This window comes from Stigmatopora nigra, chromosome 15, assembly GCF_051989575.1.
Source record: "Stigmatopora nigra isolate UIUO_SnigA chromosome 15, RoL_Snig_1.1, whole genome shotgun sequence".
Classification (NCBI taxonomy): Eukaryota; Metazoa; Chordata; class Actinopteri; order Syngnathiformes; family Syngnathidae; genus Stigmatopora; species Stigmatopora nigra.
In genome coordinates, this window is record NC_135522.1 from 6,504,549 (window position 1) to 6,528,487 (window position 23,939).

The following is a 23,939-nucleotide window of genomic DNA, read 5'->3' on the forward strand; positions in this document are numbered from 1 at the left end:
GTTTGCCCCATGTGGGTGTCCATATACTGCTGACATGACAGCTACGAATCTCCCAGCAGATGAAAGGGTGAGGGAGAGAACAGACCGTTAGCATCCGTCCCTCAAGTAGGATGAATGGATGGACGGGAGGACATGTACAACAAGGAACTCTTAGCCTTCATTGATGTGAAGCAAGCAACAATTTCAGATTGTCCCTTAAGACAACAACTGACTTTGACACGGATGATGTAATATCACGAGTGTATGGAGGATAAATAAATGAAAATAGAACAAGAATTTCAAACGTGGGGATTATTTAGCGTGGTCAAAGCTATCTGAACTTCCTATTTACTGTTTCTTTATTCCCTTGTTGTTGCTTTGCCGGGTTGTTTATCTGCCCCTGGGGAAAGTTATGGGTAAGAAAAATTGGAAGGTGGGAGGAATGAGGAGAAGTTTTGAGGCTTGTTATTTCAGCCACTAACAGGGCTATGAATTCAACCACTTTATTGCATGCTTGCATTTATAGAGCACACATACAATGTGAGTTATTAATTCATAGCTCACAGCTTTATCTAATGTGTCAATGTAAGCTCAATGTATTGTCCATATTGCTTGCATTGGTATTATTATAATGCCAATTTTAATGCTTATTACTACAATGATTAGTTAATTTTACTTCAACTCTTTCCTTTTGTATAGTTTTATAAGTACTAATAAGAGTACTAGTAAATGTCATCATATTATTTTTTTTTGTTTAGTCATTCATTATCCAATCATTATCTTATGATATTGGAGGGCATCGGAATTTAACTTGATGTTAATAGTCAGTGCATTCTAATTACTATAAGTAGAATTTTTCAATTGAATTAAGATCCAACAAAATTGACCACTTGATTGTGACCTGACTGTTTTTCTAGACTAACCAACAAACCTTACACTAACGTCTCATGTTCATATGAGAGTCAACATCAGATCTATGTGATGCAGCTCTACTATGGTGAGCTCATACTGCAGCAACCAAGAGGAGGGGTGGGCGTTGGGATGATAGTCAATGGCTTCTCAAAAAAGGGAGCATCAGACAGCATCATGCCCCCCCAAAAAACGAAAGAAAAACATCAGCAGAGGTAGTAGATCCAATGAATTCCAAATGGAACTCTGGCTAATTAAGCTTTTAGTGCCCCTCAAAAAATACACAAGGCTTATGCTCTAAAATGATAAGTCATTTTTTCCCCTAATTGGCATCAGCTAATCGATTTAAAGTGAATTAGTTAATACTAAGTAGTAGAGTGTAAAATGATTTTTTTTTCAAGACTGCAAAAGGTCTTAGAGTTCATTAAAAGCATCGTTCCGCCACAAAACAACTAACAAACAGGGAGTCAGTCCCATCGTCAGGCAAACTTTCATCGGGTCAAAATCTTGCTGGTTTGTTGTTGCTCACGTGCGTCATTCCCGTTAGCGTGTTAGCACGTTAGCAATGTGCCACATGGCGAGTGGGAACAGGACATCAGCGGGGAGCTTCCGAGACTTTCTGGACTCTCCATCCTTTTTGTCACTTATCATTCTCTGCATGCTATATAAAAACATGCATCGGGTGTTTGCGATTGTGCATAAAACACCAACACAACGTGAGCACAGAAACTAAAGCTGAAGAGCGCACGAATGTGTGCCTTCGTGCTTGTGTATGAGTTTTATCTACCCCACTGTCTTCACCACCTGCTCCAGACAATATCAACTAGACTCATTTATCTCACCACGGGATAGCCAAACACACACAAATGCCCTCAAAAAAAAAAACACACGAACGCATCTCGCTGGGCTAAATAAGTGGAGTGGCGTTGTATTGTTGCTTACCATGTAACAATGCATTGATGTTTTGACTGAGTGGTTTATTTGGAGTAATGGTGCTTATTTTTCATATGCAAGCCATCGACTCGACATCAATAAGGAAGATTCTCAGATGATATGAGGATTCACATTGAAATGAGGATGTGGTGTGGTGTGGGCGGAAGAATGAGATTACAAAGATATGAGGACGGGGTAAATTCAGGATACGAGGACCAAATGTAATAAGATATAATGAGACGAGGGCGCAATGATGACGAGTAGACAACCCCAGTATGGAATGATGCATTTGTTTGTAGCGGAGGAACTGGCCTAAGAGTTTAGTATGCGTTGAGGACCTCAGAAACAACCACTACAGATATGCCCTGTGTGTGTGTGTGTGACAGTTTCGTGACTGACAGCCTAATGAGATTTTGGTGAGCCTGATCATATTATTAAATAGTATTATTCATGAATATGTGAGCAGTGTGCATCAACCCTATTAACTGTTGCATAAATCAATTCATTGAACACTTTTTTTGTTATGATATTTTGCAAATCATCCCAAAAGCCGTGGCACAAGGGGGGAATGCAGACACAAAGAATGCAAAGTGGAAGGCAATTTCAAAAGGGTTGCAACTAGCTACCTTTATATCATTTGACCTCATAGATTTGAACACATAAGTTCCTTCTTCTGTGATAACAAGGAAAACTAATGTGCCAAAACTGTCTATTTTGAGCAAAACACCAGAATACATACTAGAAACCCCTAAAACAATGACAAAAAGACCATTTAATAGTGCCTCCATCCAGCACACACACAAAAAAAAGAGTGAGAGGAAGCACAATGGAGAAATGCGACGCAAGCAGGAAATTGAATGTCAAGGACTCTTGTTTGCTCCTGACTGAGGGGCTGGGACTTTTTGCCTGATGGCGACAGGGCAGACAAAAAAAGAAAGGGTGATAAAACGTGGTAAAGGGGGAAGATGAATGGATAATTGAAACAGATGGAGAGCCAGAGAAGAATACCGGACACATGTCACATTTAACTTTTGTTCAGACAGCAGCTTTCTGAGTCGACCTCTTTCTGTGAGTGTGTGTGAGGAGATAGATGTAGTACTGCATGTTCATCCATCAAGTTTCTCCTAGAGTGTGACTAATAGAGCTAGATGTAGATACTACACATGTGCACACATTGTCCTCATATCCTTCCTTAACATATTGCGACAGTACACCAAATAAATTGGCCGTACAAGGAAACACCAATTGGACAATTTTCGTCAAGAAAAATCTGTTAAATTATATTTTAAAGTATATTAAAACTGAAATCCTATCACCTTATTGCATCCTTATTTTGCACATTATATCTCCCTGTCGTCATGGCATCCTCATTGCCTCATCTTTCCTTTCTCATCCGTTTCTCATGTAAGTGAACATAAAAGGAAAATGCAAATGATGTATGCTTTTCTTTCAACAAACGCCAATTAGCTGAAGTTTGAAAGATAATTACGATGATGCTGATGATGACGAGCACATCCAACATGAGGTAAATCACAACCATAATGAGGAATTATGGTCTCACTATCACCGCAATCACGCTTTTGTTGGGCTAATTAAATTCAGCAAGATGAGGGCGGACGAGAGCCCGCTGGTTACCGGCTGGGAGAAAAAGATAGATTGGCGGCAAAGCTCTTCCCGCTCGTCCCTCTAGGCGCTTGCAGATTGACTATTTTTGTGCATGATTTATTGTATTGCATCAATGCCCCCCCCCCCCCCCCCATCTCTGTTAGTGCATTTGTTTATGGAAGGAGTAGAGTTGAGCCATGTTCGGTTTTACTTCTGGAAGCGAAAAAAAGAAAGAAAAAAAAACAAGTCGAAGTAAATTAATTACGGAAAACTCAAACAAACAAGACACACTCAAACACCAATAAACATTCACTTGGACTTGAAGGATTCCCATGTGCCACAGTATAAACAGCTTACTGTTTTTTTTTTCTTACTAGTGTAATGTGATTGCAAAGCATGTCCCATTCATACAAACTCCAACAGAACACATTACACTTTTACATGTATGACTTATACTAAATGCCATGTGTCTACAGATGCCAACTTTGCAGAATCAAGTTAAACTAGTCATATTGATATTAATCCAAGCAGAAGAAAAACTCAGAGAAACCATATAAAGCTTCTAAAAGGGACACCACGCCCCCTTTATATGTTGCAAGCTCACAATTCATCGTGATTTTAGTTTAATGATGTCGGTCAGTACTTTTGACTTCTCGCCTTATGTTCCTGAATGGGAAGGAGGCTGATGGGAGATTTCCCACAATGCACCTGACACCATACAACCTCCTTGCCATCTGCTTGCATTCTCCTCCATCCATCTTGGTTACTTACGCTGCATCTTCTGTTCTCAGAGCAGGTGCTCCTGCTAGACTCACTTGTATTTTTCACTTGCTTTTGTATTAACGTTTTCACATTTGGTTACACTTGCTTATTATCAAACACTCTCAACGAAGCAGATGGTCTGCCATCCTGAGTTGTCTTCTTGTTTTTTGTTTTTTTTATAATGCCAGATTATTGCTCTGCTAAAGCTTTGGAGATGCTGCTCTCTTCAAGTAAAGACTTTGCAGAGGGTTCGAAATTCAACAAGTTTGATGGTGCAGCCACATGGCACTACTATGAACCCATAATGTTGAATTTAATGAGGAAATATTAAAAGCCGAGCGTAATTAAAGTCAAATTTCATCCCTTCCTTCATGGATAAACAAACTTTCAGTCCCAAACGGTGAGAAAAGATCTGAATTTTAAAACAGTTGCAGCATACGCACTCCTCAGAGGACAATAAATTATCATTAAGAAGATATTCATTTATTAGTGACAGACTTGGCTCTCTTTTGTCATGCAACATGGAAAGAGTTAAATAGAGCTCATGTATTATACACTACTATTATTATGGCATTTGTGCCTACAACCACAAGCTAAGTAATATAATATCAATTTTCTCCTTGACTACAAATTCCATCTTGTTCATACTAACGTCAGGCTGTGAAGTATGACTTGGTAGGTCTGTGTACTGGTATTAATTAACATGCGGAAATTAATTCATACTGTATTTATTCTTGTGCCATATGCTTAAAAATTACAAATTGTGTCTTACTGCTGCTACTTGGTGCAAAGTTCAATTATTAGTGACTTGTAGTTTGTTTTTCTTAAATGTTTGTCCTGGTTTTTGTTTACTATAAGTATGTAACTGCTTATTATTATTATTAAAATAAAAAAGTGTAATTCAGAAATATTGCAGAAACATGACAAATGGTTCAACTGGAATATTTGTTTGCTTAATATTTGTACACACAAAGCATACGAAATAGTATGGTTAGCGTGTTCTTATTTTGGAAACATGACGTTTTGCTGGTATAGGGCTATAAATCAAACTTGAAATCCTTCCACTGTCATTTGTTAAACATAAAAATAGATGTTTACACAACTATATGCAGATTTACTTAAGCATCTTGTGCAGGCCAAATTCAATAATAATTTTTAAAAAGCAGTTTCTGCTTCATTCTTTTTCCACTTTAGTTTATAACTTTCTTTTGTGTGAAGTGCTTCTGTGAGATAAAGTAAATGTAGTTAAGTGTCGGTAGAATTATCTTTTTCCTTGTTTGCCTTCCAGCACGCGGCTCACCTCTGCTGCGAGGTGACGCCGTTGCTATCTCTGCAGGAACACCCGAAGGGATTCGCTTGCATCTTGGGAAATCTCAGCAAGTTTGCGTCGCCGAGCTTTGCCTGCTGGGCAGGAAGATGTGGAAGAGGTCGCATAGTCCCGTAGGACTTTCGGGAAAGAGAGAGAGAGACGCTCATCTGTCAGTTAGCATCAAAAATTATATGAATGGTAGGAAAAGGAGGATATTGTATCCACATTTAAAAGGTAGGAAGGAAGGTAATAAATTAGGCTTTGCAGCCAAGTAGCATATGTATTTGTGAAATTGGATTTAACAGTCTCCCTGCTAGATGATGATGGATGTCAAATTACATGGTGGTGTTCATCAATCTGCTGTGAATTTAAATTAGTTGATGAGTAGTACGCATTAGCCCATTTGAACTGGGAGGGTGGCAATGAAAATTGAAGTCAATAGCAACGAGTTAAGGGGCGATTGGCATTATTGGAAAAGTTGGTGCTTGTTCCCTAACGGCACAATCTGGAATCAAATTTATTTTGCCGACACGTGTCAGTTAACGTAAAAAAACGAGCTAAAAATTAAAAGAAAAACTATTGCTAGGATACTAAAAGAAGACATAATGAACTTAACACAACCATGTGTGTTTTCTCATTTCCATCTTTTTGTATAAGCCAATTATTTGTGTTTTAAGACACTCCTAAATGAGATTTTTTTTTCCTCCGTTCTGGCTGTACGAGAAAAATGGACAGCCCTTCGGTATTGATTTGATTCTCTCATTTGCAAACATGCAAAAGGCAGACTTCACCTCCTCCTAATTTGCACATAAAGTGGCTGAGTGGTGAGAAAGTGCCTTAGGCTGTTGTCAACGTCACGGCGAAGATTTGTACCGTCTTTTTGATTGGTTCACCTCCTCAACATGAACGGCGGTTACCGTAATGCATGGCCGGCGTTTTTCTTTATAGCAGGGCTCTAACATAACACCCTTGCACCCTCAGCGCTTCCTGGGAAGACGCCACCGTTCATCTGTTTCCTCCATTCGTTCGCTGGTAAGCACTTTGGATGCTGACAGCAGCCATCCTTCACCGGGCTTCACCATATGCTACGTGGCTGTCACCCAGGAGAACAGTGCACACACTCCAGATGCTCCTCATGCACACTACATGCACCAATAAAATAACACACACTAGTGCAGCTATTTGCAAGAGCATGGCACGGGTAAAATTCTGATAAGATGGACTTTGCATGGCCGTAGAGGCAGTATTGTTACTTTAGAATAAGACAATTCCAATAAAAGTAGTCTTCTACATAACACTCAGATTGGATTTGGATTAAGTATCAGTAGAGAGTTGGAAAAACTCATAAATCTCAAGTAATTTGAGATTCTTCGATTTAATTAGCGCATAAACCTCAAATATAGACGCGTTCTGTTATTATAGGAGGCTGCAAATTCAACAATTTTACTTTAACTGAGAAAAAACAATGCAAATCTGCAAACTACTTAAATAAATTAAAGAACATTTAGCCGCAATGGTCAATTAAATTAAATGAAGTTTGTTTACGTTCGCAAAAGAGAAGAAGTTTATAGTACATAAAAGTTGGCTGTGGACATTTTTAGGATGTGAATAGACAAATCCAGAATCAAATAAAACTCAAGTGTTTTACCTATCAAGAATAACAATTTGTTCATACAAATAACCTAAACTAAAGTACAACAAGAGCTCTGCCTATTTACATCTTTATCGACCATGCTGGGCATACATTGCAGATTGTTTTTCCCTGCCGCTGTGTTTAAATAGGCACAAGGTGTTCTACAGTAAGGAACTTGGGCAGAAATGCTAACATTTATAGGCCGAAGTAAGAAATCTTTTAATCTTTTAAATGGTTATCCATCCAAATTTCTGCCACGTTTCACGTTAGTTTCCTGCAGAAACATTGGTTCTGAAGAAAATTAATTTTACAAATCAATCTAGGTCTGGCATGACTATGTCTATGCCAGACCCAGATTGACAAAAAAATACTTTCAAACTTGCATTGAATTGCTAAAACAGAGGCAGGAGGAGACACCAGTCCTTTTGACATAAATAGAATACTTTAGTCAGGCACTAAGCAAGTGGTACTAGTATGGTGGGACCATGTAAGAAAATGGCATGAGTACAATTTCTCAACCACATGGCATCATTGTGAATAGAATAAAGTATAGTGGAATGTACAGATGAATGGCATTAGTTCAAATGAGATAAATTGCATTTTGCAGCCCCATGGGAATCTTATGTGAGGACATTGAACAGAGTCCTCGTGAAGGCGTATCAGTGCCAGTAAAGACGAGGCAGCAACTGAGAGAGGGGCTTCTTGGGGCCACTGAGACAGACATACAGACAGCTGAGCGAGCAGCCAGTTGAAGTCTGAAGTGGGCGTCAGCGGGAGATGAAAGTGATTTGGGTTTGAATGGGAGATGAAGGAAAGCAGAAAAGAGGAAGACGAGAAGATGACAGAGGATGGAGGAGTATGAGGAGGGAGAGGGTTAGGGGATCGGGGGGCTCTCAGATGCAGGATGGGACCATCTGGACGTAAACACCGGGCCTAAGACAGAGTTTTTGGTGCGAAGCGTTAGCAAATTGGTTGTATAATTCTCTTCTAGCAGGATTCTTCGTGTGGATTAGCCTTAGCATTCTGTGAGGGGTACAATCATGTTTCTGGTGGTGCAAAATACAACTTGATACAACCATACTGTACAATAGTTCCATAATATTCACCCTACAATGCAGCTGCACCCATTGATGTTTATTTCTACCAGTGTATCAAACTCATCCAAGTATTCCCATCAACACAACAGACATTTACAGGCGAGGCGGCGGACCCGCAGGACTTGCTGCCATGTCTCCCACCGCCCATTCAACACCAGCTCATCCTCAAATCCACGTCCCTGCGAGACACACCTCCGCACCACACATGCACACGCGCAGCAATGTGAAGGAACTCATTTGCATGCAGTCAGAGACTGACTGACAGACCGAACCACACACACACACGAGAAGCAGTTAAAAGAAAAAGAAGGAAGAATTTCAAGTCACGTTCCTCCCGCCGGCTTCATTAGGATTGTTTTAAACAGCTTTTCAAACATTAATGGCCGCCCGCGCCGTGAACCACGCATTAACATGGCCGCCGGCCCTTCACCTCGGCTAGAAGACGACGACCTTTGTCGCCCCTGTGTTACCACCGGCAACCGGCAGGGGAACGTCCAATGAGGAGGATCAGAAAGAAAATGTGACGAGTGGAATAACAATCAGACAGTCTGTGAGACCTGACTAACTGTCTGGTAAGGATGATGACGATGAAGATGATGACTGGGATGCTATGATTGGATGGAAACTCACTAGACACAAGTCTAGGTCCAATTTTGACATCTTTTAGGACATTACAGGGACATGCATAAAGATGCACAAACATATCTGCACAAATCTATAATGGAGGTCTTCATACATCTGTACAAATGCCAATTTTGGTGATATTTTACAATAAAACAGTTAAATACTAATAAAAAAATATTAATTATTGTTTTTGACCCCATTTGACTGATCACTGAATTGTCAAAGTCATAAAAGTGAGTTTTATCTTTTTCAATAATAATAATAATAAATACTTTGTTTTCCCCAAATTTACAGTACGCTTTATCATCATATATAAAATAATACAGCACAAATGGCTGTGTAACAGAAAAAAAGAGCTATTTTAAAAGATTTTGCAAATACACTGCAGAATTCCCATTCGTGTACATTTATTGCGATGAGGCAGGATTTAAACTCTCAAAACTCAAGAACAACAGGTACACAGGGGTATAATCAATGTCCCAGTGTGGAGGTAACATCATCCTCTGTGCTGCCATTACACAAAATGGGGTCCTCCTCCAACATGGCAATAAGGGCCCTTCTAAAACAGCCCCCATTCTGATATTTCTGGACCAAATGCACAACGTCCTCACAGTCAAGTAAATACAGCAGATGCAACCCATTGCCATCTGGGATCATACATCATTCCACTGCTCTGCACAGAAGTGATTTCGGGGAAAGCCCCGATGTTCTTTGCTATACCTTCCTGCATATTCTCAAATTTTCAATCTAATCGACAAGTTCTTTTCAATGAGGGTAAATATTAGATCCGGGCAAAGGATCAAGTGGTCTTTATTCAGATTGTGGTGGAGGGCTGTGACGTAGTACACCAGTGTTTCCCAACCAATGTGCCGCGGCTGCAGGAAATTATTTACCAAGAAATTAAATGTCATAACATTTTTAGATTACATTGCTTATTTTTACATCACTCAAACCAGGAGGTTGTTCGGAGTCTGCAGACATCAACTTTTGGTGACAATTGTCCGTGTGAAAATTTGAATTTGACATAGTTTTTGGAGGCTTTATTTGATTCCTGTTGATAAAAGTTTTATGAGATTGATTTAATATTGTCAATTGTAAATTAGAGGAATTTCAGATGGTGGTGAGCCTTGAGATTTTTTAAAAGGTAAGAGTTCTGCAGCTCTAAAAAAGTTGAAAAACGTAGACGGACATAGATAGTCAACGTTAGATGGCACATGCGCAGTAGGTCATCCTACATTGTCTTTGTAACAAAGCTGTAAGGTCAGTGTCCATGGCAGAATAATAAATAAGGGCCTTTCCAAGAATAACATACATAGAGTTAGTTCCAAGGTGAAAACTACTGTGGACCAAAAAAGGACATCAAATCTGCTCTTCCATTTGCAGACCGTTTGGAGACTAATCCGTGGGCTCTCCACATCCACATTTGCCACACACGGTGACAACATAACATGCCAACTTCCCAAGCAAGAGAGATGCCAGACTCCAAATTCAGACCCAAGAACCTCAGCACTGTGAGCCAAATATTCTAACCACAATCATGCTGTGCAAGCTCAATGAAATCAATCAATGTGATGACAACACAAATTGGCAGCAGGTGATTTACAATTCGTTTTTTTTTTTGCCACAAAGTTTGTTGTGAGTCACGGCTTTGGAAACAGGAAGTGTAGCCCGCGGGGAGCTTTTACACTTCACAGGAAGGCAAAAAAAACCCACCTCTCTCTCGCTCTCTGTGTTTGTCTCTCATTCTTTGTCAGAGAGAAGTGAAGAATTGGCGGGGTAAAAGTAGGCCCAATTATGTGACTTTCATGGTGTGCCAATTATCCCACAAAGTAGCTCACAACAGGCTGCTAAGTAAATGTCATAAAATGTCATCTATTTTATAGTGCTAGTGACTATCTATATATACCTTAAGCTTTGACCATGTTGAATTATCACAGTTTTAGATTTAACAGCAAGCCATTACATTTTTCAGATGGAATTTAAAGACAGAGTTCATCTTTGGCTTTCAACCAAAACACTAAACTTCACCTCTCCAAATGATAATTTTTCACAACTAAATGGAAAATAGTACTTTTTTTTAGAAGTCGGTAGTATTACGATAAAATCTCAGCACTGCTTTCTAAAGGAAGGATTCCTGGTATTGCTTTAGGAACGTTATATAACATTATAGCGAATAATAACATTATTGCAGAGTGAGTAAGAGCGATTGTCAAATTGAAGAGGAAAAACCCTGAACTCTGATAGAAAAATGAAAAGGTCATTTTTGCAGGAAATCCATCCTTCAAGTTTTCTCGTCTCTTAATGAGTTAGAGCTGAGGGAAAAAAACTCATGAAGAGAGCAGAACTCTGAGGTTTCTGGATTTGCTCCGCCAAGCCGCAATGACAGCCGCTCTGCATACGAGCATCTCATTGACTGCTACTATTAACCGACACTACTTTAAACTTCACATAACCTTTTTAACTGTATTACGCTGTGCTGCACATCACTGACCAGTGCTGCTCACTAATGCACTCCCGTAAAACCACTGCTTTACAGTAAGCACTCAATGACTTGTTTTTTTTTCCTTTAGTAGTATTTTTCAGTCAATGCCAAGGCGTACATAGTGGCGTCCACAAACAATTGTGCAGGTCAATTATAGAATTTTCAGTTCATACAGAGTGATGGATTGCCAAAGCAGTACTTCTATTTTTTTTGCATGATGCAAATCACCTCTTGACCAATAATACTCTTTGCTAGAAATTATACGACTTGCAGATCCAACGCAGATGCATCACGACTACAAAAACGTCTCGCCACATCTCACCAGACAAATAATTACATTTAAATTATCCCAGTAGTTAGTATTTTTCTGCAAAAGGGCATCACATGCTCATGAGAAAAATTAATATGTTCTTGAAAATGGAAATTATGGACAAACTTTGACCCTTGTTAACAAAAGTGATTGAAAGTTTTTGTATAAAAAATAGTAACATTGAAAAACAAACTGGTTGTTTTTTGTGTCTGCATGGAATAATTTGGATGTCCATTTATTTCAATTGGGAAAGATTTGTAATATAAGCAAAGTCCTTTTGTATCTCAAGGGAACACTGGGATAAATTCCAATATTTTACACAATGGAACTGTGAAATACTGCAGAATTGCACAGTGCCTTGTACAAACCGGTTTGACATAGAGTAGTAGAAACTGCACTACAGCTCAATACATACCTCTGCACTGTACTACAGTAGCAACATAGTATTGTGTAATGCAAAGGTAATACAAACAAACAACTGTTTGCAAAAAATGGTAAAACATTCAACGTTCTCACTGCTTTTAAACTCTCTTTCTGTCTCTCTCTCTCTCTCTCTCTCTCTCTCTCTCTTGTTCTCCCTCTTGCCAACACACATACGGCTTTCGACATGTGGAAATTTGCTGGCCCATCTCACTGTGAGCAGCATCGAAATCTCCCGCTAGGCTGCGAGCTCACATGCAGCCAAAGAGGAGGATTGACGGCAGACTACAGTGCAAATGTCCTTATTCCGGGAGGTCCTCCGTGTAATCCCCTTGCTGGCAGGCTGACAAGGAAACGGCGTGCACATACACTGGTACACCTGCCCACCCCCCAACACAGACAGACTTTTTTCGTTGTTAGTTCAGTGACACTGCAGGGACTAACAAAAACAAAAAGTTTTCTAACAAAAGCCCTGAAATAAATCTAAGCATCTTGAAAAGAGAGGCTCGATGCTGCCCTCTGCGGCTTGGTAATTGTAAATGGTAAATGATTGACTGTCACCTTCTAAAACACTGTCACAAAGTTAAAACGGGCATGTGTGTGCACCAGCACACAAACACGCTGAAGGTTGTTTCGCCTTACACCATCTATATTGTTCCTAACCATGCAAAAGACTCTCCTCTACTAGTTAATAATACCACAATCAACTAATCATTCATGACTTAAAGACATTTAAAAAAATAAGGCTACACAGATCAACAGATGATGGTCTATGCTACAGAACTACCAAGTTTCAAGATGATAGGTTTTTTAATGATAGAGAAGCAGGACACCAAAGTTAGTATCCACAAGAACAACAACAACATCAATTCAAGTGGTCAATTGGCACCCTCTGACTCTCAGATGTGAATTGGAACTTAAGGGTCTTCAAAATAAAGTATATACAATTAGGGGCGTCATATGAGAATATTTTATATTTATAAATACATATACATGTACACATATATTCACATATATACATATACACACACATATATGCATATACATATATACACATAGTATGCTTAGGTGTGCATGTTTGTTTCTACATCCGCTTCATGTTTCAAGTATGCCTGCTGAGTGTGTCTGCATGTGAACATAAGCTATCTGCAAAAACGGGTATGCAAATATTTGTAGTGTGTGCATTTGTGAATATACGTGTGATCTCCAGCATGTCATCAGGAAGCTGATGGCAGAGTCTCAAAGTCAGGAAACGCCAGCGCTCACTCTGTCAGTGAGTCAGGCCAAGATGGCAGGAGTGCAACCACGCCATCAGAATAAAAACAAGTGCTTGACATGAGGGAGGTGTGGTATGGGGGGGTTTCTCTGAGGGGATGTTTTGTGGGTTTCTGTGCAGAAAAAAATAGAATTGCTTGAAAAGTCAAACCAGGAGACTTTTGTGTTTTCCTGCCATTTTTTTTAATGTCTCAACCAAGTCCTTTTCAACGTGGCATGTTTTTTTTTGTGCAAAATGGAGATAGAGAATGGATAGGAAGGTCACATTTATGTGAGCAAATAGTTTTACACTAGTCTGAGTGCTTATGTCAAGAGTACAAGTCAAGTACATCTTACACAAAGTAATCTTTGATAGACTTCAGCTCACGAGATAGCCTAATAAGGACAAATGCTAGGGAAAATGGATGGATGAGTATCCATCCAGCTTCCAGTATTTATATCAACTATGCTGTAGCCTTGTAGTATTGGTGCACGTACAGATTCAATCAACTGTAGAGATTTTCTGGTCTATAAATTACTATTTGATGCTTTCCAGGCAGAGGAACAAGCTTTCTCACCCTTTGGATGAAATAGTGAAGGTGAAGAGCAAAAGTGAGAAAAACGAGGCCCGAGTCGGCAATTTTAAAAGGGGAGGGTGGTCTGTTGGTAGTCTGGGAGAGGGGGTTGTAGACAGTGGGAGCGGCGCCAAAGTAAGGGAAGCCAGCAGAGCATCCATATTCTAGTCAGAGGCAAACGATTGCCAGAAGGTCGTCACAAGACAGGCTTCTGGCTTCCCGTCACACATCTGGCTGTCATCTCCCTCTCTCTTACTTTGAAGCAAAACTCACTACCCTAGCACCCACTTCTCTCTTTTCTAAGCTCGAAAAGAAATTTAAAAAAAACAGCGATTGATGCAGCGGTCCAATTAACAAGACGAGCTGGCTCGCCGTCTCACTTTCGGACCTAATGGGTATTGAATAGCAAACTCTAGAAGTTGATGTCAGCATAAACACGACTATCGACAGGCTTTCTGCTAGTGTCAATAGTATCTGTTTATGTCAACACCTTACTATATCTTGTGTCTATTAGCTTAATCACTTATTCCTCCACCAACTACTGCAGGTGGAATCTGCAGAGAAAAAAACAGTCATGCTGAAAACACAAATACGAGGCAGGGTCTAGGTGTCAAAGTGGGGGGTGGAGGGGCCAGAGCCGGCCCGTCCCATCCCTCTGTGCGGCCCAGGAAAGTATAGAATGTGTCGACTTCATGTTTTATGCAACAATACATATAAAGATGATAGATTTATAGGGAATATTTGGTGTTTATACTCTTTAAAAATATAATACAGGAGAATTAACTAAACTGTCAATTCATTAATCAATTAATTGCTCCAGCCTTGTTCCCCTTTGGATAAAACTGCCACTGACAAAAATGATTGACACCCTCGGGGGTCTTTTAACATTAAATGGGTGTTATGTATCCAACCTCAGTGTTAAAAAATGACGACTTTCCATCACTTGCATGTGACTCTCACACCTGAGTTGTGACGAGAATCTATACATTAAGCTTAGGAGAGAAACAACGTGGATCTCCAGAGACCATGCAAGTACATTGCTGTGTGAATGTGTGTAATTGAGTGGGTGTGGGGTATCAGGTTGCATGGGCTTCTGCTGGAATTTGTCTCCATTAGTAAGGAGTGAGTGTAACAAGATTCCAACACAGCTCCAAACAGTTATTATTCTGAAGAGGGGAACATGGAATAGGCTGGCACACACACCATGTCAAGGAAGTGGGAAAACTGTAGTCCATTTGGGGTAAGGTGCTACTAGGGGCATGTTTAGACTTTGGAGTACTACCCTATTCCTAAACCTCAATTACTATGCAGTACAGTACTAGGAATCACTGAATGGTGGATTGTAATAAAGTGCTGTGTAAATTCAGCCGTTCACACACACGTCAACCTCCTCCTGTTATTCTGGTGGGAATAAAAAGGCCCGCAGTGTAAACCAAAAAGTCCCCCAGTGGGCTACAGTCTGCCATCGCAAGTCGCCATGAGATGCCAACACAAATACTGCACTTCCAGCCAGCTTTTCTTAATTAAAATACTTTGTTTTTTTTGTTTTGTTTTTTTATTTGGCCTCCCCTTTCCTTTCCCACAGTCCTAAATGAAATTGGATTCTAAATGATCCATAACCAATAGAGCAATCTTTACTAAAAGCGCCTCCGACGCAGCGCTCGTCGAGTCCGGGGCCCGGCGCACCAACACAGACTTCCCCGAGGGGATTGTGGGAAGATTGGAGCGACACGGCGCACGCCATTTATGGCTGAGAGCCCCTCGAGACGCGAGCGGCGAGAAGATGAAGGAAATGAGATCCTCTTTATTTCGCTGGGAGTGCTGGGGCTCTCCCTCACTCGTTTAGCCGAGGCGAGGCGCGTGCAAATGGCCGAGCGGGGAAGTCAAACACCGTCAATGTCTGTTTATTGCACACACCCTCTTTTGCAATACACCATCAACATGGACTGTGTAGTTCATCACCACAGCTAGTGGGATGAAGAGCAAGAGAGGTGTCAAGTTTGTTAGCGGGAGGAAATTATTTCTTCAGCAGCTCCCACCTCCTCCCATTTAAAGACATTTATTACATATGTTGTTTTTCTTCTTCTCTTGGAGAATCCGGACTTTTTCTTTTAGCTTATAAAAATGTGGATTTTTTACTGTGAGGACATGAAATAATTTTTGCTGTTTACAAATGAAAATACATAGGGTGGAATTTATTGAGGATTTAAAATGGATTTGACTTGATCTTCTATGTTACTATTATTAAGATAGTGGATTGTTTTTGACATTTACACATTGCATGATCTTCCGCATCAGAATCGAGTTACAAGCTTGTATTAATGTTGTATTGATGAGTTTATGTTTTATTATCATTCTTTGATATCAGGAAATCAATTGAGATGAAATTGTCGTACTATAAATGGAGTTGAATGAAGTTAGGCTCGTCAAAAATGTTTACTTGTCTATAACTACCTTCAATTGCCATTAAAGTTTAGCTTTACCAAATTCTTACATTTTTCTAATGTTACGGTCATAAAATAATTATTGTTGATCTTATATATCATCAGTGTTTGTCATACTTAAGTGTCTTGATATTTACAACTATAAACATTACAGTCATCAAAGACACTACTATAACCATTGCAGTCATCAGATAAACTACAATAAAAATTACAGTCATCAAAGACACTACTATAAAAAATTACAGTCATCAAAGACAGCACTATAAACAATGCAGCCATCAAAGACACTAAATTGAAAGTGATTTCTTTGAAAGGTTCAAAAGCAAAACATGGTATGATTCACCAAAATGCAAAACTATTTTGATGTTACCAAACATGTATGTAACCTAAGGTCCGCCATATTCAAAATGCTAACATGGAAAAAGCATGTGATCAAAGACACACTTTTCTTTTAGCTCTGGCAACACTCAAAATGTTTGCTGCTGACCAAAATTTCACGTCAAACATGGTGTCGAGTTTGTTAGGGGGTGGAAATGATTCCTTATTTTCCCAAGTCCGCACCACCCTCCATTTAAATAGTTTTATTAAACAGCTCCTCTTCAGAAAAGCCTGATAGCTGGAAAGAAGTCACATCTGCTCCTCACTAATTCAATCCCACACAAGTTCCCCCACACCCACAACCCCTCCACCACACACACACACACACACACACACACACACACACACACACACACACACACACACTCACAACATAACCTAATTAAAGGCAAAATGCAAGAATTTTAGGAGGCGTACTCATTTCACATTCATCAAGCAGACCAAGAGACGCCTGAAAATAAAAAGGTTAGATTTTTTTTTAATTAAAATTAAAATTGCCACCACCCTAATACATTAAATGATATATTTACAGCCAGTCAGTGCGTCCATATGGCAATCAACAGCTCACATTATTAGATACGCTCGCAGGGGTATTAGACACGCGCTTTGCCTCCAACATTTACAAAGTTCAGAACTCAGGTGTGAAAAGGGACTTTTTCCATTTGGAAACTTTGACAAATGCTCTGCCACACTGTGTTTGAAGTGAACTTGAGGAGCAGACAAAATGAAAGAAATGCACATAGATTGATATAACATTATTTTTCGTTTGTGTCTGTGCATTGCGAGGAAGAACACAACCCCAACAAAGTTCAAAATGGCTTAAAGTAGAAGAAAAACAAGGGAGATGAAGACAAATGTCAAATGATTTTGTTTATCCATCTCAAAGTCTTTTGCCTAATTCCAACAGTCAATGTGTGGAGCATTTCACCCGAGGCTGCAGTCATTTCCGTCAGCCGCCAACTACTTGTGCTACTTGCCCTAAGCACGGCGTCAAGATGAAACAATTGCACTCGATGTTGTTTCACCAACATTGAGAGGCGGATACGGGATGAAAAAGCACACATAAGGTCATGCAACAATTTACTAGGAGCAAAAACCAGGAGGCACAACTCGAGACAACACATTTTTCGATACAAAGCTCACAATAACGATTAATTGCAGAGTACAGGCAGAGAGACTACTATTCATTATCACACTCGTACCTAGAGGCAATTTAGAGTGTTCAACCAGCCTACCCGGGCTACCCGGAGAAAAAACATGCAAACTACCATGCAAAATCCACACAGCAACCTGAGATCGAACCCAAGACCCCAGAACTGTGAGGCCGACACTCTAACCACTCATTTGCCTGACTTAGGAAATCAACATATGAAATTCTACAATACTATAGATAACAACCAAGCTATTTCTAACTAGAAAATGTAGCTTTTTATAAGAATATTTCAGTGCAACATTTCTGAAAATGTGTAAATACCGAAAAGCATATTGTTTAACATTTCTGGAAACAAATGTTGGCATTGTAAGCTTATGTTTGAGGGCCATTAACAACGTTAGACGTCCAATTGCTATTTTTTTCCTGGAACAGGACATCGAGGGCCACTAAAGGCTGTTGTGTTTTAAAAATTGAAATACTCAAAAATAAAATTCTATATGAATAAGACCATTATTGTTTTTGATTTTATTAGTGGGGCAAAAAAATGGATTTGTGAGCATTTCTTTGTCATTCAATAGATGAATATGATTCACTATATTGCACGGGTGTTCCAAGCTATGGCCATTGGTAATGAGATGAACTAAATTCTCAAGGCAACACTGTTCAATAGGGCTGCAGTTTCCAAATGAGCACAATAGCACACACAAAAATCCAGGTCTATGTCCATGAAACCACTTATTCAATCCTTCATAAAGGATGGTGTTCCAAAAAAATACAGCCTTTTCAGTTCTTTTTCTCTAACCTAGAACCAGTGGACTGCCATGAAGCCTAAATCTAGTGTAATTGGGTCATATTGTATAGGATATCATTCAAAATCAATAAGAGTCTTACCTAAACTAGTATGTTTTAATGAATTGTACTACAAATTTGCTCACAACAGACCCAGGGATAATTACTTTAAAATGAATAGGGCTTTTAGTTTACAGTAATTGAATCATGGAATTGGAAGTTGAATAGAATCGTAAGTACGAATATTAAAAAAATAATACAATAGGATCATTTGCCATTGTGTCTTATTTAACATTCAAAATCATTTTAACCAAGTTGATGTCCAAGTTAAAAAGAACATTGGCGTTCTCTACAGTAAGTTTAAAAAAATGAACATGGAGGCTCAAATGAAAATAATACTGCTGATAGTCTTGGTTATTGGATACCATGTTGTAACGGACCATTCAAAATCAATAGAGCCACGCCACAATGATCAAAGAAATCAGAGAAAATGTCAAAATCGATACATCGCACTTTTTCCTGACCAACAGAAATGTAATCATTTTGCTAGACAAACAGCTATCTTGTGGGTGACCTGTGATGGACTTCACAAGCAGGTGAGAAAATCAAACACCTTTTTGTCTATATTTATAGTACATATAATGATATATACACACACACTTCATCCACACAAACACACAATACATTCCTTTTTATATTTACCTAAGTGCTGTTTGCTTCCAACCGTCCTTTCATCTTAATAAAGGCCACAACAAAAAGCACAAAGCAAGCAAAAAAAAAAAAAAAATAGAACAACTGAGGGAACAATATTGTGGGGCCGAATGCGAGATGAAAAACAGGGCAAATGACAACAGCTTTTTACACGCCATCGCTCTTTACAGCCACTGCGTGACAGCTATAAACAAACGACCTTGAACACCAACAAAACTGCTTCAGTCAATCAAAACAAAGTCTATACCCGCAATGATACTGGGAAAATAAATGGGACCCATCTAGGGGGGGTCCAGAATTTACCTGAAGTTTAAGGAGATTCAAAATAAATAAATTTAAAAAAGGATGTTGAGGTCTGTTGACGGAATTCTCATTGTACTATAGATGGCGGCCATACTTTTTTACTGGATGCAGCTATCTTTTTTTTACTTCAGCAATAGAAAATACGCTTAAGAAATTACATAAAATGGATATAATGTAAAATTAAGTTGCTTCATTAGAAAAAAAACACCAGAAAAATGGGTCATAGTGACATATTTTGAAAAATTAATCTTTCCAGGCCAATGAACGTATTATTGGTTTTGTAGTAAATATCAATACGGTCATGAGCATTGGAATGCTTTAGCACTGATCAATACACATGATACAAATTGTTGTGAAATTAATTTTTGTAAGGGACCGCAAAATGATGACCATAGCTCAATTTTAATCTAATTTACCCCACCATCCTGGGATTTTACTGTTGGCTAAATACGCCACTAAAGATTGAACTAGTCAAGACTTTTATTCTTAAATCAATTCTATTATTACAAAACATTGATTTAGAAAAGAGAAAATTAAATACACCACCAAAAATACGTTGAGTACTTTAAATTAGATTTAATAATGGCAATGAAATACAAATACCCATATGTTTTAGTAAATTATATCCAAACTAAAAAGGAAAAGACTGGCTAAAACAAGGGAAATTATTAAGGTATGCAATGTTAACATCTTCCTTTTGAGCCATTTGTATTCAGTTCACAGGCGCATATAGCTCATAAAAACACACGCAGGAACATGAAAACAGCAGTCGGCGATTGTTTCTATCAAGACTACATCCTTGAGATACTTTCATAGCGAACAATGGCGAACTCCCTTGTTATTTTTGCCTCATTGGGTAACCTTGACAACACCACCAGCTTCCTGGGAGTAAAACTCTGGGTTGGGACAAACACGCATACATGTAGGATATACACACCTACAGAAACCCACAGGAACAAGAAGTTTCAAAGCCACCTAAATCTCTTATGTTCTGCGGCCTTTCACAAGGGTTCAGGTTGTGACTTCCTTTCCTCACAAAACTGCACATTCCACACTTCCACCTGGGTGCCTAATTAATGCTCCAAAAGGAAGATAGAGGAAAGTTCCCAGACAGAAGGGAGGGGGAAAAAGTGACAGAATACAGAGTGCGGCCAAAGAGCGAGCGAGACCTCTGTCTTTATTAGAAGATCTGGAGAAAAAAAGGAGAGCGAGGCGAGACGCTTCGCTGGTGGCATTTGCACCTAGGCGGACGATCAAATATGAAACAGAATAGCAGCACTGATTTGCAATTAAAGCGATCTGAGCCTTTACCTGCTACTTAATTAGAGCCTGCAGCAATGACACATCATCAGCGTGCAAAGAGAAAGGTTTTCAGAAAAGGTGGCCGCCTCCAAAACAATCTTGGATGGAGATTGGATGAAGGTCATGTTATAGGAAAAGGCAATAAACCCCATAACAGTTAACTTCCCAGTTCAACTTTGGGGATGATATTTTTTTTTACTATATTTCAACTAGATCAACTCTTTGCAGCATCAATAAAACACAATTTGTGGGATTTGAGTTCACGTTAAAGTCCCAATAATAAAAGTGTGACTGATCCAATATGGAATAAAATGCATGCATACATATACATGAGGCACAACATTCGCCTTCAAAGTCACATTGAAGTAAAACAGAGTTGCAGCATGCAGAAAGATCACGGAAAGTTGCACCATTGAGGTAGACGGTTCAAACTATTTTTGCACAAAACGTGCAACAATCGGACCAACCCATCAACAATCCCCACTGGTTCTTCCAAGAAACATATTTTGCACGGTTCCATTAAAAGTAGACAAGAATACTGCAAGCGGAAGGCTTTAGGATTAGCAAACCTGACCCTTATTCTAGAAAAATCCTCATCCTAACTTGTATATCTGTTGCCTGTCCAGATAAAAGAGTGAATAGCGAACAGCTGTCTAGATACAAGATGCAAGATTCATACAAAAAATAATAAATAAAAGAGTACCTGTCAGGTATCCTGTCCACCCCCCATCCCTGTCATTAATTCCTGGCTCACACCTGGCTGATCTACTTAATTGATGCCACTTCACATCAGTCGGAATGGACGCGAGGAGAAAGAGCGGAACGCCGAACGAATTAGCTCGGGTTGATTACGGCCACGCGCCTCTTACAGGAAGTGACCCCGAAGTGGATGATGTCATTGACTGCAGTCACTTCCTATTCTGGAGAAGACGCTTTGATGTTCACTGGCACAAATAGAAAGCTGCAGGCTTTAGAATGGCGTTCCAATGAGAATTTAGTGGGAAATCATCCCAAATTGATCCCCCTTTAAAAAAATAGATCAATAAATCGTACAAAACATGAGAAAACAAACAAAAAACGCATTGGAAGTTGTCTAGAATTTAAAATCTCAACATTGGAAACCAGTTTGGATGGTGGTCCATATCATGCCAACTAGATCTCATATGGGTCTGACCAGTTCATTCTTAGCCATAAATTTTGTATCATTATCCATTGATTTGGGGGTAATTTCCAGGCTATTTTCTGTGGGTTGGTCGCTTCCTTCTGATTCATGCTCATTTACAGGAGTATAAGAAATTGTGCACGCACTCAATCACAAAATTCTAGGAAAAAAAGAATATTTAATCCTGTATGTACAGTATAAATGAGCTACAAAGTCAGGCTGTTTGACACCACTTTTGTGAAGAAACACGCTTTACCAGGGGTTAAATGGGTTATATCTTAAAATGTTTCTTTACACGCAGAGCGTCCATTTTCTCGTCTGTCAGCTGGCATTTTAACGTTAGGCCGTTACCGTACAATTCCATGCAGCCGCAGACAGATGCGACAGCTGCTGGGCCATATGCGACAAGCCTTTTAGATCCTTACGCCTTAATTATGCTATCCCGCGGGCGCAATATTGACATTTCAGCTCTTTTGAGCGTACGCACCCTGGAAAGTCGCTGGTTGTCGTTACGAGTCTCCCGACACCGACGGGTTACATCGCAACGCATCAATTGTGTTTACCGACCGAGAGCTGACTCGTAGGTTTTACCGGCAAGGTCTTTTATATTTTAAATTCATTTCCGCAGTGAGCAACCCTTTCAGTCTCAACTTATAAATTAAATTATTGCAATATATGTTATGTTTAAGCATCAAAACCATTATAAAAAAAATATTTACATTAAAAAAACTGCAGAAGCAATCAAAAACATGCCAAAATACCTCCAGTATATAAAACAGGGTTTCTTTTTATTCTTTTTTTGTATTATTGTTTTATTTCAACTTGACCTGTTCAGCTACATAAACTCAGTGAATGGAAATCAGAGTGTCCTTATTGATTGAACAGTTTTAATGTGCCACATGGGAGTTTAATGTACTCCCATTATGGTTGCTCATATTGTTTAATGTATAAATACAAGTGTTGATTATTATAGACATTCTTTTTGCTACCTCGTTGCTAGTTATGGCAACAACAACACACTTAGTCATGCATGAACCTCCCAACATGTGTTAGTGATGTAGAAAAATGAAACTGCTGTAACTATGTATTTTTGTTGTTGTAATTTGCACATAGATTTTGAGCTCGTGGTAATGTTGAGGCCCTGAAAAAGGCGAATAGTCAGCGTCAAGAAATTTTGATAAGGCGTTTCACACTGCATGCCCTTTACAGGGTTAAGGAGTGATTACCACGACCAATTAGACAAAAGGTGGGTACGCGCCAAGGCGATTCGCTTGAAAATGACAGAAGAGATGCCTGCCAGGAGTTCCTGGTTTGATAATGCCACTAGCAAGGAAGACGAGCACATGAGTTATGGGAAATAGGCAATTCGAGGGTGACTTCAGCCCCTGATGCTCCCAGATTCACTGCAGCGACGCTTAATGTCACAGCCATGGCGTGCCTGTGGGTGTGTGTGTTGGTGGGTGTGTGGGTGTGTGGGTGTGTGTGGGTGGGTGTTCATTTTGCAGCTTTATCAGGCTGGCATTTCCTGCTCTCAGACGCAAGAAAAGGAAGCCATCTGATGACCTCACAGAGATTGCAGAACGCACATGACCTTAACAGGAAGTAGAAGGCTTTCCAGGATATCACATAGATGTTTTTTTTCCACTTTTACCAATATCTAAGGATATTTCTTCCAAAAAAAATACACATTTTAGATCATTTGTGCACAATTTATGGTTAAATTAATTTTTTTCCAGGTTTTTTTTATACATTAAATTACAAATATACTTACAGCTCTGTTAATAAAGCATCATAGAAAATAAAAT

At 39.3% G+C, this 23,939-nt stretch overlaps 1 long non-coding RNA gene across 1 annotated transcript in view; it reads right to left on the reverse strand.

Annotated features, from left to right (window-relative positions):
• Nucleotides 1-21,810, reverse strand: part of LOC144208525 (uncharacterized) — a 121,337-nt gene extending 99,527 nt beyond the window's left edge. The window contains exon 1 of the long non-coding RNA XR_013328890.1: nt 21,676-21,810. This is a non-coding gene — a long non-coding RNA (uncharacterized LOC144208525). The remainder of the gene's footprint in view (nt 1-21,675) is intronic.
• Nucleotides 21,811-23,939: the final 2,129 nt, after the last annotated feature.